This window comes from Lichenostomus cassidix, chromosome 2 (genome assembly GCF_008360975.1).
Source record: "Lichenostomus cassidix isolate B80296 chromosome 2, HeHo_3.0, whole genome shotgun sequence".
Taxonomy (NCBI): Eukaryota; Metazoa; Chordata; class Aves; order Passeriformes; family Meliphagidae; genus Lichenostomus; species Lichenostomus cassidix.
The window spans coordinates 103,551,776-103,567,772 of NC_139482.1; positions in this window are offsets into that span (position 1 = coordinate 103,551,776).

Sequence of the window (15,997 nt, forward strand, 5' to 3'; positions counted from 1 at the left end):
ACTGGATGGTAAAAAGAAAAATGGATGATCATGTTAATTTAAATTATTTGTACTTTAATGTTGAAGGTTTTTTTTTTCAAATACCAGACCAAATTGAAACCCCTAGATAAGCCAGCTGCCCATTAAAAAAAATTACATTTGACATATGTTTGATTGAGTTCATAGAATTATAGAATATCCTGAGTTGGAAGGAATTCACAAGGGTCATCAAGTCCAACTCCTGAGCCTGCACAGGCCACCCCCAGGAATCACACCATGTGCCTGAGAGCATTTTCCAAATGCTTCTTGAACTTCAGCAGGCTGGTGCTGCGACCAATTCCCTGGGGAGTCTGTTTCACTTATTAAAATTAATGTGACTGAAACAAAAATGCAATAAAAGAAGACCTAGTGTGTAGTTCATGTAAAAAGAAGGATCAAATGCTTAGATTCCATGAAAAATGTTATGACATGCTAGGGTTTTCATACTATACATATTAAAACATGCTATGGTTTTCATACCATAAGTACAAAAATATAAGACTGAATCTCATATTCATAAGGAGACTGGGAAGCTGAGAGACATTTCTCATGAGAGTAAGGTTTTGAAGCAAGGGACCACAGCTAGGTGCTCTATCATAGGATCTTTACAAATGTCTCTCTTCCCCTTCTTCAAGTGTGAGGAGAAGGGCGATGCAGTCTGTGTTTTTGCTGATGGAGTTAGTGCAGAGGTTTGCATAAGGACAAAGCTGAAATTTTGTCTAAGCATCTAACTGGCACATTTGTTTTGAGTCTGCCCATTTGGGACTGAAAGCAGAAATTGAGCTTAACCAGAACTCTCACTAGAGAATATTCATAAGTCATAGTCACTAGCAGCAATTACAGACTATTTCCAGCCTATACTACACAGATGTTATCCTTTTAATGAAATTTTGCTTTAAATTCTTCTTTCCGTGTACCCACACTGTAAGTTCTACTTTACACTTGCTGTTATTATTTTCAAGCGTTTCTATTTTTGTTGAAAAGGATCAAGGGGGTGAAATTTTAAAATTTTATTTTACTGGAGTCTTTAGAATTAAAAAAAAAACCCTGAAGAGACATTTAAAAAAACAAAAACAAACCAAAGCCAAAACCAGCAGCACCAACAAAAACCCAGAACACCAAACTGCACTCCAAAAGTCTTTCAGAAACACTTAAGCTTTTCTCTGACTCAATTAAAACCCCAAAACCAAACCAACAAAACAACAGCAAAAAAAAAGTTGATGAAACTAATTTTTTCTTGGTTTTGAGAAACTCTATCTGAGATAAAAAGGTTGTATGAGGCTTACCTTATGTTCTCTGATATTGTCTTGTTCTTAATATCACCTTATTTACAGTCACTGAGGTCAACTGACATTGTACAGCTAACATAATGTGATGCCAAATGTAGGTCCCTGATTTGAAATACAGATAGATATGGTTCTACCTATCATCATCTCCTGGCTAACATGTGAACAAATTCCATATGCTCAGGAGAGCAGGTTAGTTATTGCTTTAACTAAATTCTCTAAATACTTTGATGAAAATAGAAAGAAATGTTGATATTCACGGCATAATTAAATCATTCTGAATTAATAAATATCGCTAAAGTAATGACACAGAGAGTAAAAAAACACAAGGGAACTTGTTGGCAGTAATCAGTGGTAGAAGGCAAGTGCAGTTAGGGAATAAAAATCTTTTTTTCTACATTAATTGTTTCAGTTAGTATGATAGAAAATGGAAATTAATTTCTAAAGGTGTCTGTTCTGGTTAAGATCTCACAGAGTACAGTGATCTCTGATCTTGCAGTTCTATAATTGAAATATATATGAAATAAAATAGTGTTTTTATCAATTAAAATAATTTCAATTTACCCCCAAAAATTTCCTTATTTGTTTTTCATTTTCTTTATAGAAACTTGTGAATTAAAAAAAATCTCTGAAGTTATTCTCTCTAGGTACTTTTGTGTAAAATAACCAAAACAATGAAAACCACTTCTTGTTATAGCTCTATTTTGAAAAATATTTTTATACTATTTGAATATTTTTACATTCTCCATCTCTCATTCATAGTGTAAGTTTGATGCACACTGGTATGTTGGCTTAGTGTCTTCAGTGTGCTTTCATGGAAACAAATTTCAAGTGAAACAACTTCATCTGACTGAATGTCAAACACTTCCATAAAGTCAGTTAATTCCAGCCAGAAGAAAGGACTAGATGAAAACTATGGTTTCCATTATCAGCAATAACACTGATCTCCTAGGAAATAACAACCTACAAACATGAGAGCTGGGAAAATCTGTGAAATTCTGAAAATTTAAAAAGCCATAGGAGGTTAGCAGGACTGTCCCCTGATACTGCCAGAGATAATTGGCCATGGCTGATACTGAGGTAAGTATAGAGAAGGAATGAAAACATTAAACAAATTTTCCCCAGAAGTGTCACCAGCTCTTCAGTGGCTCTTGGTTGAGCCATAGGGGGTTATTTATGTAGCAGTGGCTCAAAGGGCTTTTTTTCCCCCATTAATTTCTCTGCTTCCTTTTTGAAGCTGCACATATTTTATGTCAACCATATCATGCAGCAGTGAGTCCCAAGCTTACCTATGAGCTGTGCCACAGGCCATGTCCGTCTGTTGGTTTTGAGTGTATCACCTGCTAATTATATGTGATTCTCTCTTACTTTCATACTGAGAGAGGCAGAAAACTGTTTTTCTCCTCATCTCACCCACTGTGATACAAGTTTCATAAATGTGCATAACATTTCTTTTGCCTTTTTCTGACTGGCAAAGTCCTTTTTGATTAACTCTTTGTGAGTGTCATCCCATACCTCTTACCATCCTTGCCCCTCTTCTAAACATCTCCCACGCCTACTATACATTTATTGAGGTGGGGATGCAGGACTGTGTGGATCATTTAGGATGTTGATGTGCCTTGGACCTGATTGATGGATTAACAATGCTACCATGTTTCTAACTGCTCCTTTGTATTAGGTTCCTTATATCAGATTAACAGGATTTAAAAGGATGGCACAACAAAATAGGTATCTGTTCCAGTTTAAATTAAATGAAAGGAGAGCAGCCACTCAGATGTAAACCCTACCCATTGCATTTACAAAAAAGCATGGTGGCAAACACATTGCCCTATTTCCTTCTGATTCACAAATGCTGGCTTCATTTTATCATTTTGGGCACAGCTCCTGGTTGGCTTAATTAATACTTGCCATAAAGCTGGTCAGCAGAAAGGCTGAAATCCAGGATGGCTCTCAGAGTTGAAATAGCTATGACATAGTGCATTTTACCAGAAAATACATGTGATTGTCTGTTAACAACTCCGAGGCAAACTTCTTAATTCTGAGTTTTATCCTCTGGGTGTAAAGGAAACCATGTAGAAAGAGAAGCACTGCTGTTACTCAAAGTTTGCTTAAGGTATTTGTCTTCACATGTCTATTCTAGGAAATTAAAAGGCTCATTTCCTACAAGCTTTACTCGTCTCTTTGATAGTGATTATTATATTCTTCTAACCAGAATAAGAACCAAATTAATGCAGTCCATTATCAGTCCAGTAATTTTAAACAAATATATTCCCTTTTTCTTTTTCCACTGCATGTTCTGCAAATTGTCTCAGTGGTTCTGGAAACCACCACTACTGCAGCTCTCCTCAAGCTTCTTGGGGTCCTGGACTATTCTGAGCTCAGAGAATTTAAATTTATGGACAATTTGAACTAAAACACAGAGTCACAAGGAGATTAAATGGAAAAAAAGAGACACTTGGAAAGAAATAATTGCTGCTTTCTGACTTTTGGAGAAATTCTGTTGCTCACATACAGAACCCATCAAAGGTGTAGATTACAAAAGAAATAATTTTAAAATTATGTGATTTTAGAGATTAAAGTAAATGTGCACCTAATATTCCCTGTTCTAGAGAAAGTCCTATCATTCTGTTCAGACTCTAACAATAACAAGCTAAAGAAGTTCATGAACATTAAAATCTTGAACAACTGCCCAAAGGCAATATTTGCTGATGGTGAAATTGAGACATGAGGAGGTGGAAAAGGAGTAGGTGGAAAAGATATAAGAGGAATAGAAAGAAGATAGAACAGCGGACACAGTGGAGGATGGAGAATTGACAGCAATATTCAGGGTCTAAATTTGCTATTAGCTTGCAAGGAAATGAAGTAATACCATTTAAAATTAGCAGGGTGGGTTGCTGAGATACATGCAGAAAATAGAGACTTCAGGAATTTTGAAAGAAAACACAAATTATATTTTGATGATGTGTCTGTCCCACAAGTCTTCCCATTCTCTTAGTAAGCAGAGCTTGCTGCATGAATAAAGAGCCACAGATAAATACACAGCTTTAAGTTCAAGTGTGTTTTCTTCTCCGTTGGGCACAAAATGATAATTTTACAAAAAGCACAAGCTCTTATGACCTTGCCCAACTATTTTTGTGTTCAAATCCTAGCTGGGATCTTGAGACTGGTATTTTTCTGAGTATTTTACAAACTTTCAAAAATCTTAGCCCACCCATTCATGTTCTATCTGAGCCTCAGGGAGATGAAAAAAAACCTCCAGTCATGCTTTGAATGTTCTGAATGAATTATCATCCATCAGTGCTTTGGTGTGATACTTTTCATAGGCACAGTGGTTCTGAAAGGAACTATGTGTGCTTACACTGGTGCATGGAACACACTTGATTTTTATACATTCAATTATCCCTTTTTGTGAGCCTTTCAGTTCTGTTTGTCAGTACTTTCTGATTTAGACTGAAAAGATAAGGAAATTTTCATAGACAATGGAAATGTGACACTGCAGAATGCTACAGCCTGTGAAAAAATATGCAAAAGTCATGGTAAACCATAAAAATTATGTATATAGCTTTTGACCTTTTTTAATTGTTTTATATTCAAAGAATAAAATCACAACAAAGGGTTCATTTTCTTTTAAAAAGGGAGGAAAATGTCAGTATTTTAAAGAATGAATGTTGTGACTTCCAAGTGCCATTCTCAGTAAATATAATGTAATCAACATGTGCTTTTTCAGGTAGGTATTGACATTGTGGGTTGAGACTGTGTGACCCAGGTATCAGTTGCTCCAGGCACGAAGTCTGTCCTCTTTCCTGAGTGACCTTCAGAGCTAGAGAGCACAGACATACTGGGAATACAGATCTCTTTAAACTGATTTACCCAGTGCCCAAAATTTTGGTGAGGATTCCTTGTGAAACCTTGCTGATGTTAGTGCCTCTTTGACAGATACATAGGTAGATAAATTGGACCATTTACAGTGATGTTTTCTTTCCCGTTTTTTTTCCCCAAGATGAAATGACAGGTGGGAGCACATTCCCTAGACTGATGCAGGGTTTATTTTCTTCAAGGGAATGTATTATCTTTCCTCTTCCAAGGAGCATGGTTATGTGAAAAAGACAGCAGGCTCCATTAGATCAAACCCGAAGCTGCAACATTTAGGCATGAAGGAAATCTGAAACTGTAACATAGTAGTAATTTTGTCCAATTGCTTCTGAAAAATGAAAAGCTATCAAAATATAGATGGGCATAAGCTACCCAATATCAACTTGAGCAGCAAGGTTCTTCCAATCATTTGCAAGGAAGTCTGACATGCTTAAAATATATCTTTCCTTCTGCACATGCTTTGAAGAGAGCAGGCTAGAATTATTCCTCCATAAAAAAATTTACATGAGAGAATTTTTTCACGGTTTCAGAGTTTTCTGACTTTTGGTAAAAAAATTGAATAAAATGCTCACTTCATTCTAGACACCAAAAGAAATGTGATTTTATATGATAATGTAGTTTTCAATAGAATTTCCTATTTCATCAGCAGACATTTTATTTCCAAACTGAAAAAATCTATTTCTGATGTTTAGCTATCCTGTTGAATGAAGCCAAGCTCTTATGCAAAGGGTCAGAACACTATGGTTTACTCCTTAACTACAGGGCTCAAAAAATTGCAGAAGCTGTCTAGTTGAAATACCTTCAGATCAATCAGTAGGCATTTTTCAAGTCCCACTGTTAGAAGTCATACGTATACAGGATCAGATAGCTATCTGCAAGGTTTATTTATTTTTTGTCTAAAATCTCTTCCAATAAAATTTTGGACTGTAAAGAGACAGGAACTGATGAAAACTTTATATACACACAAAATATACTTAAAAGCAAGCAAATATTGAGGATATAAAATCTGATACCTAGAAAAAATACTATGCCTAAAGAACATTTCCAGGGGATCTGAAGAGAGGGTCCTAGTGTACTTTTGACTGCAGGAAATTTTACAGTGACAAATCTGCTTTCACTCCAGATGGGAATGAAAATAAACTTGAAGATGGAAAACCTGGTGTGTTTAAAATCACACCAGTTATCAAGGCAAAGAGAAGGTTTCCATCCCTCTTTTTTTTCAATTAGACTGTGAAGGTGGTCAGCACCTTCATCTCACCGGTCCCAGGTATCCAGAAAGGAGGGTAAAAGTCCTGTGAAAAATGTGACTATATGGAAGAGTCAGGAAACAATTCAGTTGTCACTGCAGGGTTCTTTTATAGCATTAGGTACACGGTTGTATTTCTCTTCCCGGGAGCCATTCACTAAACTCTCTATCTCGTCAGATGAATGGAGTAGGTGCATTACCAGTGAGTCTCATTCATTACACCAGTCTGACTCACTCTAGGGAAAAAAAACTGATCACTGAACAAGACGGATTTCTATGGGGAAAAGTATGTGGCTGTATATTACAGCAAAACCTTCACTGGATCCATTTTCCTTTCCTATATGTAAACTAAAGAGGAGAAAGCACTCAAATAAAGATCACTAACCACATTTAAATTGAGCACTCATAGTACTGAAAGGGCTGGTTTGTACAACCCAGAATATTTAAGCATCTCAAATTTTTCCCAGAAAGTAAAAAAAAGTCTTAATTAGGAGAGGGCTTAATCATTTTCTGTGCTTTGACCACTCTGTAGAATAGAGAAAACAATAAGAGACAAAGAAGAAGCAGAAAACTTTCCAATCATGAACGCAAATGCTGTGAGCCATGAGACACGAAGTCTACACAGGTTGTAAATTCTCCTTATCCAAAGGAACTTTAGAAAGAGGTTTTGCATTCATAGATCAGAAAAAATGTACAGATACTTCGTCAACCCAAAGTAGAGACTAAAAAATCATTTTCCATCTCTTCCAGGATCATGTTTCCATCTTCAATTTATTAGTGAAAATACCTGTGATATATTATAAAGCATTATATCATCTGCTTTTGTAACACAAAGTAGCTCCCCTAAAGTCAGTAGTGATCATCAGATTTCTGACACATAAAGATTTGATTGTAAGAATCTCTTTATTTCGTAAAAAAATGCCAAACAAAATGAGAACCCCCCTCAATTAGGTTAAAAACCCAAAACCAATTAAAAAAAAATTCTGTCAGTCAAAGAACACAAAATAACTTTTCAACTAAGGCAAAAAAAAGAGATACAACAGAATAACTCTGTTTCAAAGGTTGTTTAGGAGATTCCTGACAGCACAGAGGAAATATTCTAAGGAACCCAAACTGCACCACAGCTGGCAAGGGCAAATATCCATAGGTATTTTCTTTTGACATAATTTATACCTGAAGTAGTGGATTCTTAGAAAGACATATTGTCTAAGTACAAATTCACCCAAAGACACTGAGGTCTTAAACATCTTGAATGTATGTAATATGTTGGGACCTCAGCAAAGCTTCCCATACTGTCTCTGACAGTATCCTTCTGGACAAAATGTCCAGGATTCAGCTGGATAAACACATCATGCAACTGCCTCAGGGGTCAGGCACAAAGAGTTACAGTAACTGGGGTGACATCAGGCTGGCCACCTATCTGTCACTAGTGGCATTCTGCAGGGCTCCATCCTCAGCCCTGCGATCTTCAACATTTTTATTTACGTTCAATGAGCTGCACACACGAATAGTTAGTTTGAGCTGCACTCAAAGGAATAGTGAGTTTGCTGATGCCACTAAATTGGAGGAGCTGTTGACTCCCTCGAAGGCAGGGAGGCCCTGTAGAGAGACATCAATTAATTAGAGAGATGGGGAATCACCAACCATATGAAGCTGAACAAGGACAAGAGCCAGAATCTGCACCCGCAACAATCAGGGGCAACCCTGGTTTTCTGTGTAGGCTGGGAAACAAGACAATGGAGAGCAACGCTGTGGAAAGAGACCTGGGGATCCTGTCAATGGCAAGCTGAACATGAGCCAGCAGTGCCCTGGCAGCCAGGGGGGCCAGTCATGTACTGGGATGCATCAGCAGAGCATCACCAGGTGGGGAATCCTGCACAGGGCCAGGAGTTGGACTGCATGATCCTGATGGGTCCCTTCCAACTCAGAATAGTCTACAGCTCTATGATCTTCTATCTTAGGGGAATGTTCAAATATGAGATGCTTGCAAGCAGTTATTTTGTAGCCCAACTCATGAGCAGAGTGGCTATATTGTTATTATTCTCTTACACTACTGAAAATCTTTACTGTAAAAATAATTTTAAAAATGCTCTCATTCTCTCTTTTCAGAATGAAAAATGAAAATGTGTGGTGGTAGGTTGTGTAAATACACCCCAGGGTTTTGTGGTTTTTTTTTTATTTTAATGACTTTCTATGGATTGGTTGCTTTTTACCTTCTCATTTTTTTCTGGAATCTAAATGTGAAGTTCTTATGAAAGCAATGTCAAGCTGCTCATGTAATATAGTTCTTTTCCTACCACCATTGCAATTCTCATAAAGGGTTTTTTTCAGTCTAACAATGCCCAAGAGGCCATAAAAATTTGAATAAGCTGCAGGTTGTTAATCAAAAGTTAAGAGTTTTATAGAAATCAACACAAATTGAAAGCTATAGTTATTTTTAAGAACTGCAGTAATAAATGAGGGAAATAGTGCAGGTAAATATAATGAGACAACTATTGGAAATTAGGCATTGGAAAACATTATGATCTTAGAGGAAATCTGGGTCTGACAAGATTTTTAATAAACAACAGCTAAAAATGCAAGTTATCTATCTGAAAAAAGATAAAAGAGTGCCACTAATATTTTTAGAACAGAGATAATTTTAACATTGAGCTTGTAACCAGAAGATGGAAAGCTGTGAAAAGATTTTCAGGCAGCTTCTGAATTTGTTGGGCTGGTCCCAGCTTTGCTTTTATAGGCAGTAATGCATGGCAGAAGCTGTCTGGGATATAAAACAGAATAAAGAAAGGAAGAAGGCCAGACTTGGATCCTGAGTTCATTTGCATGCAGAGCTCACTCATTTTCATTAGTGGGTTACTCAAACACACAGATATTGTTTGCACCCGAAAGTACCTGCTTTAGTGGTTATGTGGCCTAAAAATTCAGCATTGTATTTACTGGTATGCTCACTAAGATTTTTAGCCCAAGAAATTCAGAAAAAACAAAAAAACAGGGGGAAAGGGTGTTCAAGCTAACTGAAGGTATATTCTAGGCCCATAACTGGTTAATAAATGGCATAAGTAGGGAACTCTTTCATATAAATTTGGGGGGAAAAACAGTGTAAGTTAAAACAACGTAAATCAGGAAATCAGAGTGAGTCACCACTTAAAAAGACATAAGAAAGGCAAGACTTGCTCTAAAAATATATAGAAAAGAAAAAGGAACAAACGCAAGTATTGAAAGTTTTATTTACAGGACAAATTGTTACTAAAAAAATGGCAAGAATGAGATGAGTACTTATGGCTGATCTTGCTTCACTTCTCCTTAAAGGCACAAATATATTCCTGCCCTGTGGTAATAATGTGCTTACAATAATAGCCAAGGAAGGTGGTGAGGCAGAGACCAGAATAAAAATCTAAATGGAGTATGGAAAATTATGTCTAAAATTTGCTCCTCAGCTCAATTATTAACAATTTGTGTTGAATGTACTACCTGAAAAAAGGTCATGTTTAAAGATGAAGGCAGCCAGGGAAGCACTGCTCAGTACAGCTTATTACAGCTAAGCAGGAAGCTCCTGGCAGAACACAGCAGAGACTGACTCAACTGCTGCACACCCTGGCCAGCCAGGGGGGAGGCTGGAATGAACTCCAGCAGGAGATAATCAAGCATAGTGGGACTACATGTGGACAGTGGCACCAGGAAAAAAAGTGGTGGACTCTGCCCAACTCCTCCTCTTCTGTTTTGCCCCTCCTGTGGCGTGCAGGCCATGATTGTTGCAAAGCAAAGACAACTCACCTGCTTTGCCAGAACTTCCCTGGCAGGAAGGATACAAAGCATGCGATACATTGGGTTTGGTGCTGGCATCTTTCTTTTCTCCTGAAAGTCATGAGAGAGCAGAATCCTCCCTGCTAATCACCCTGCCACCTCTGGAGGCTGGCTGCTCATGCATTGCCCTTCATTACCAAACTTTTGCATCGTGATATATCCATCCCAGAATGAGCAAGGATTGATCTCTTGCCTTTTACCCTTGTGTGGCTAAAACTCTGGGTGAAGCTTGCAAACAGAAGCCAAGGAGGAAATTCAGTTAAAAGGTGATTCAACGCTGGTTGGAAGAAAACCAGAAAGCGGGAAAGATGGAGTCACTCAGAAGAGGAAAAGAAGCATAAATGTCAGCTGTGCAGCAGCACACAGCTAGTGAGAACAAAGCTGGGAAACTCTGAGAGAAACAACTGTATGGTATTTTGGAATCATGCTGTCAATGACTAGTGTCCAGAGTGAACACAGGGAGCAAGGAGTTTTATCTTCTTACAGCAAATAACTGCATCTATTATGTCTTCTCTGAGTGTAACACTTATTGTGTTCACTGTCTGGAGAGGGCAGCATGGCCTACCACGGCTGTATGACCTGAGTGAAGTGAAACAGTGGGGACAGTTTTTGATGAAAGCAAAAAAACCTCCTCTTGTCTAAGCAGACTGTTTTCACAAACCATGCCATATAGAGTAATTCATCTTCTAAGACAAGTTAGGGTTTTAGGTGGTAGTACAACTTTCCCTGTGGTCATTGCACAGACTTCTCTGAGCTGATAGTGAACATTTGGGAACGTTGTCCCTCCAAAGGGAGTGAAAATTAGTTGTAATTCAAACCCAACTGTACAATGTTTTGAGAAAGAGAAGGAAAATACAGATACAGACAGAACAAAAAGTTCAGTCAGGTGAAGGTAAGACCCAGGTCTTGCTGGCTTTTAAGCACTGATGGATTTTGTTCCCTGAATAGGCACTGAAACAATAGGAAGGGATATTGCTGTGCAACCAGAGAGTAACAAATTTAGTAGCTATATTTAAGAATAGGCAATGTTTCAGACAACCATAAGCCCATTAGTCTGACTCCTGTGTTACACAGGGCTCTAGATCAAACTGTGAAGGAAAGAATAAAGAATGGAAAGGTGAAAAAGCATAAACTATGGCAGACTAAATGAGGTCAATTTCATATCTGTATAAAACAGGTAATTAAAGATCCCAAGTAGGCAGGCAGAACTACCTAGTCTATGTGAACTTCAGTGAGACATTTAAAGCAGAACACACTGGAGAGGAGAGGAGCTATTTAAATCACAGAGAAAGTAAAGAACTGGCTAATGCAAAGGACTGTCAGGTGATATGAATTTTGAGGCATTGCCAATACCTGAGGAAGATCAGAATATTTTATGGGAATAACTGAATGATCACAAGGCTTGGAAAGATAGAAATAGTTTAAATTTAAGAGTGCAATGTGCAAAAGTGCAAATCACGCCTTAGTAAAAAGATAGCAAAAATGACTGCTCCAAGCTGACTCATCATCAGCTGAGAGCTAAAAATGATAAAAATGTCTGAGCAAAGCATTGTTAGCAGAGCTACAGTCTGCCAATGTGTTGCAACAAAAAAAATAAGTAAAATTAAAAAAACTCCAAGAATTTATCAGTTGCACTCTTTCCAGAGGAGATAGAGGTGTGATGATGCACTTTACAAACCATTGTGGAAATTCCAACCATAGAAGAATGCATAATTCCAGTCATTCACACTCAAAAAAGACAAAATCAAACTGGAATGAAGGAAAAGAATAAGCCTTGTCTTATCCAATGAGACTGAAACAGTCTTCTCTGTTTAACTTAGAAATGGAACACATTTTTATGAACAAGGGCTAAACACCACGAGAAAAACCTGCTACAGTAGTAGCAAAGTGAGAGGTCTGAAAAGAAAACAAATGTACATATGTCAAATACTTTTAAACTGCACATAGGGACTAGTTATGTCATAAAATGAATAAAGAAGGGGAGAACTGGAAGTAGAAGAATGAGATAATGAAATTTCCTGAAGACACAATTTTTGAGGCAAGTCAATAAAACCTAGTGTTGGAATAGCCTTCTAAAATTAGATTACAGCAATAAAAAGCACCAAAATTAAAAATCTTAATATATTTTAAATAGAATTGCATGGGTTCATGAAAGAAATATTAATACATTTTACTGAGCTTGCAGGAGACTGGACTGGCTAACCCTTGTAGTAGAACATTCTCTCATTGCTCCTTTAGAAATACGTAGCCTTATGTTAGAGCCTTCAAAAAGCCATAATCTACATTGGATTTTTAGAAACACCTGACCACCCCTGATGTTTCTTTTCTAAAGAAAGTAACTAAGCCCTCAAAGCTCACAGACAAATTTAGAAACCACTCCATTGTGAGCAAATATGTCCATCTTTAGTCCATCTTTTCAACAGTTATAAAACAGAGCTAAGGAGGAAAACTAATCTCTTAGCCACTCTCCGTTCTTGACATGTAGGCCACAAGGAATTAGATAATCTTCCTTCTCATTGTTAAGTGTGCAACACAGCCCTGTGATTTATACCCTCTAAAGGGGTTCTGCAATGAAAAATCCAGGATCCCCAATGAAGGCTATTATGTGTGCTTAACATGCAATTAATGCATGTTTCAAATTAGTGGGTTTTATTATTAATGCTCTGCTGTTATGCTTATCTGATGTTTCCTTATATGAAACAATGAAACAAAATAAATGAACCCTACTTCAGCAGGAGCTGTCAAATTAGAAACGGTTACAAAGTAATAATTAGGGAAAATGGATCACAGTGTTCAGGCTTCAGCAATGATTGTCCCTCTGTGGGCCATTAACAAAATCTAGTCGTTGGATCTGCATGAAATTTTAATGAAGCCACAAGTAAACAAACTGCAAAACGTTGTGGGCAGCAGTTTGCTCGCTTTATGAGGCAGATTTTCTTATGATACTGGGCTTCTTCTCCCTCTTTTCCCACCTTTTCCTCTTCATGCCAGGGATTTTGGTTAGAAAGGATTAATTTAAGATCCTCTCACACAGTGGTCTCTGAAAAATGGTGCTGTCTTCCGACCCGTATAGTGTAGGTCAGCTGCAATTGTATCTGTAGGATAGGCTGCATTCAATTCATTTATTTTCTTATGAAAATGCAGTAATCCCAGGGGTCATCTCGAGACTCTGCAACAACAGCCCCCCAGTTGAAGTGCAGGGCTCTGGGGCGGGGCAGTTTGGTAGCAAACACCAGCGGGGACGCAGCTCCACCGAGCCGCCCTTCCAGAAAGCTTCGCACCGACTTCTCCTCTCCCGATTGCCGCACAAGAAGAACCCGCAGCTATTTCCCTTTCCAGAGCGTGCAGCAGGACGGAAGCAGTGTTCTCCTTCTCTGTTTTTAAAGAAAGCCCCGCTGCAGTGGGGGCTCGGGGGCCGGCGTGGGGCGGGGGTGACCGCGGTGCCGCCGCGGAGCGCTCCGGGCTTGGCGGGGAACGGAGCTTCGCTGCCCCATCTGGTGGCCACGGGAGGAGGAGAGCGGCGGAGGGAAGGAGCAGCAGATCGCGGGGAGCGGGGGGGACACTCTCCCGGGGCTGCTTGCTTTAACACTTCTCCCCCAGATTAGTTTATGTGAGGTAAAAGGGGCTTCGGTGCTTTCGCTTGCTTTCAAATGGTCTTGATAGTGCTTGAGAGTACTGATGGAGCTAGTGACAATACTTACAGGGTTCATTTGTTTTCTTGGTAAGCCTCTAAAAAGAGAGATGAATCCACTGATTTCTTAAACAGCAATATCTTTGCTTTCTATACCACTGATACGCCTTCATTTTAAGATTCATAAACTGTTTCTGTCTTTTCCCGCCAGCTTCTCCATTCAGCCTGGAGAGTTACACTACTTCATATTTGTTCCTGAAACATCTGAAATTGAAAAGTTTGTCCTGGAGAATATTCTTATAGGTGAAAAGGAAAGGAATTTGAGTCCCAAAAATATTTAACATACAGAGAACTTTGAGGAAGATGTTACAGTTATCACGTCTCCTGTCCATCAGTCATTTTTGGCAATGAGTGAGCTAACAGGCCACTCAGCAGCTCCAGAGTTTCCTCCCTGCGGCTTCCTCAGGCCACGACAGAGTTTGCAAAGCTGTCGCAGGCAGAGCCATGGGTTCATTCTCTCCTTACTGGGCCAAGCCTCCCCACGTAGAGATCTCACTTCCCTCTGGATACATTCAACAAGGTCTGCAACAGCACAAGTGGCTGAAATTAAGGAGTCCAGAGGTCACATGCAAAGAAAGCTGTTTGTTATCACTAAACAAAGTCATTGTTCTGACAAAAAATCTGCAAAGGCAATGAGCTAGACAGAGAGCCCATTGCAGTGAGAGCGAAACTGCTGTGGAGTTGCAGAAAGCCCATTGCAGTGAGATGCAAGCTGCTCTGGAGTTGCAGGGATATGGGGACTTTTTTCCAGTTGTAGTGATCTATGTCCCTGGGATGCTGCAGTATGTGTTGCAGAAGAACATGGCAAATCACAGCTGCTCCAGCAAAGCAGTGAAGTCCAAAGCTCTGGAGGTATCATAGTAAGAAATATCTGGGAATGGTTTGACTTTGAGTCAAGCAGCTCTACGCCAGGTATAATTGCAAGGCATATAGCAAATACTGTGAAGTTTGAAGCATATATTCACTGGCAATTGCCCTGAGCCATGCAGTTTGTGAAGTTTATGAAGTTATAAAATGTCCTCTTTTTGTTTTCTCATTTCTCAGATGTTTTTGCACCTGCAGATATGCTGGATGAAGAGTATATTCTCATGCGACAAGAGTCCAAATCTTGGGATGCAAATGCCTGGCAAGAAAAGAAAATACTTCATTGCTTCTTGGTTGCATTTCTGCAATATTTACCCAGGAAAAAAGGCATACAGAGCTCAAACTCACATTGCCCTGGCTACTCCATGTACACCATTCACCTGTAAAATCCAGCTGCAGTTCAGCCCATATCCCCAGTGCTTACAGATCCAGCAACACATTATATATTTCCCTGGACCCTTGAGAATGTCCTCTCATGCCAGCGCTGGTGGGCTACAAAGACCATCAGAGTTTGGACGATGTATCTCAAAATCAGATTTGATAAACTATAGCAAGAAAAAGGATGACTGGACAAAAATAGGTTCAATCTAAATTCCATAATTGAATTCAAACTATAAAACTGACAGAAAGTTGAAAGCTAGGTCTGTGAATCCTTCACACATAGCACAAAATTACTTTTATTGATTTATTTCCTCCAACCTCAGATTAAACTATTTCTCCTTATTTTGAAAGTCTGGAGTTATTTTCCTCTCCTTTCCTACTGACTGGTTATTCTGTTTTTGTTTTTTCTTAAAAATAATTCTACTATGAGATAAAACTGAAGATCTTAATGCCATGCTGACCCCAGAGCAATGAAGTAGTTTCACAGAAACTTCCTTGATCCAATCCTCCTGAAAGTTTCTTATACAAAATAAATGTACAAGCATTGAGAAAGACATAGACTTTGCAAACAAGATGTAGATATCAAAAAAATCCAAGAGGGAAATGAAAATTACATTCTCCTTCTCTGACTTTTTTCTTTACTGCCTGTCAAGAACTTAGGTTAATGGAAAGCATCATCTCAGGGTTTTTTAAAGGTTTTTCCTGCATTTTAACATTAACAAACCCCCTAAAATTAAAGAATAGAGTTAGGCAGATTCATTAAAATGCATTCTATACCCAAATAAGCATAAAAATATATAGTCATCTCATATCACTACGTGTCAAATCTGGAAG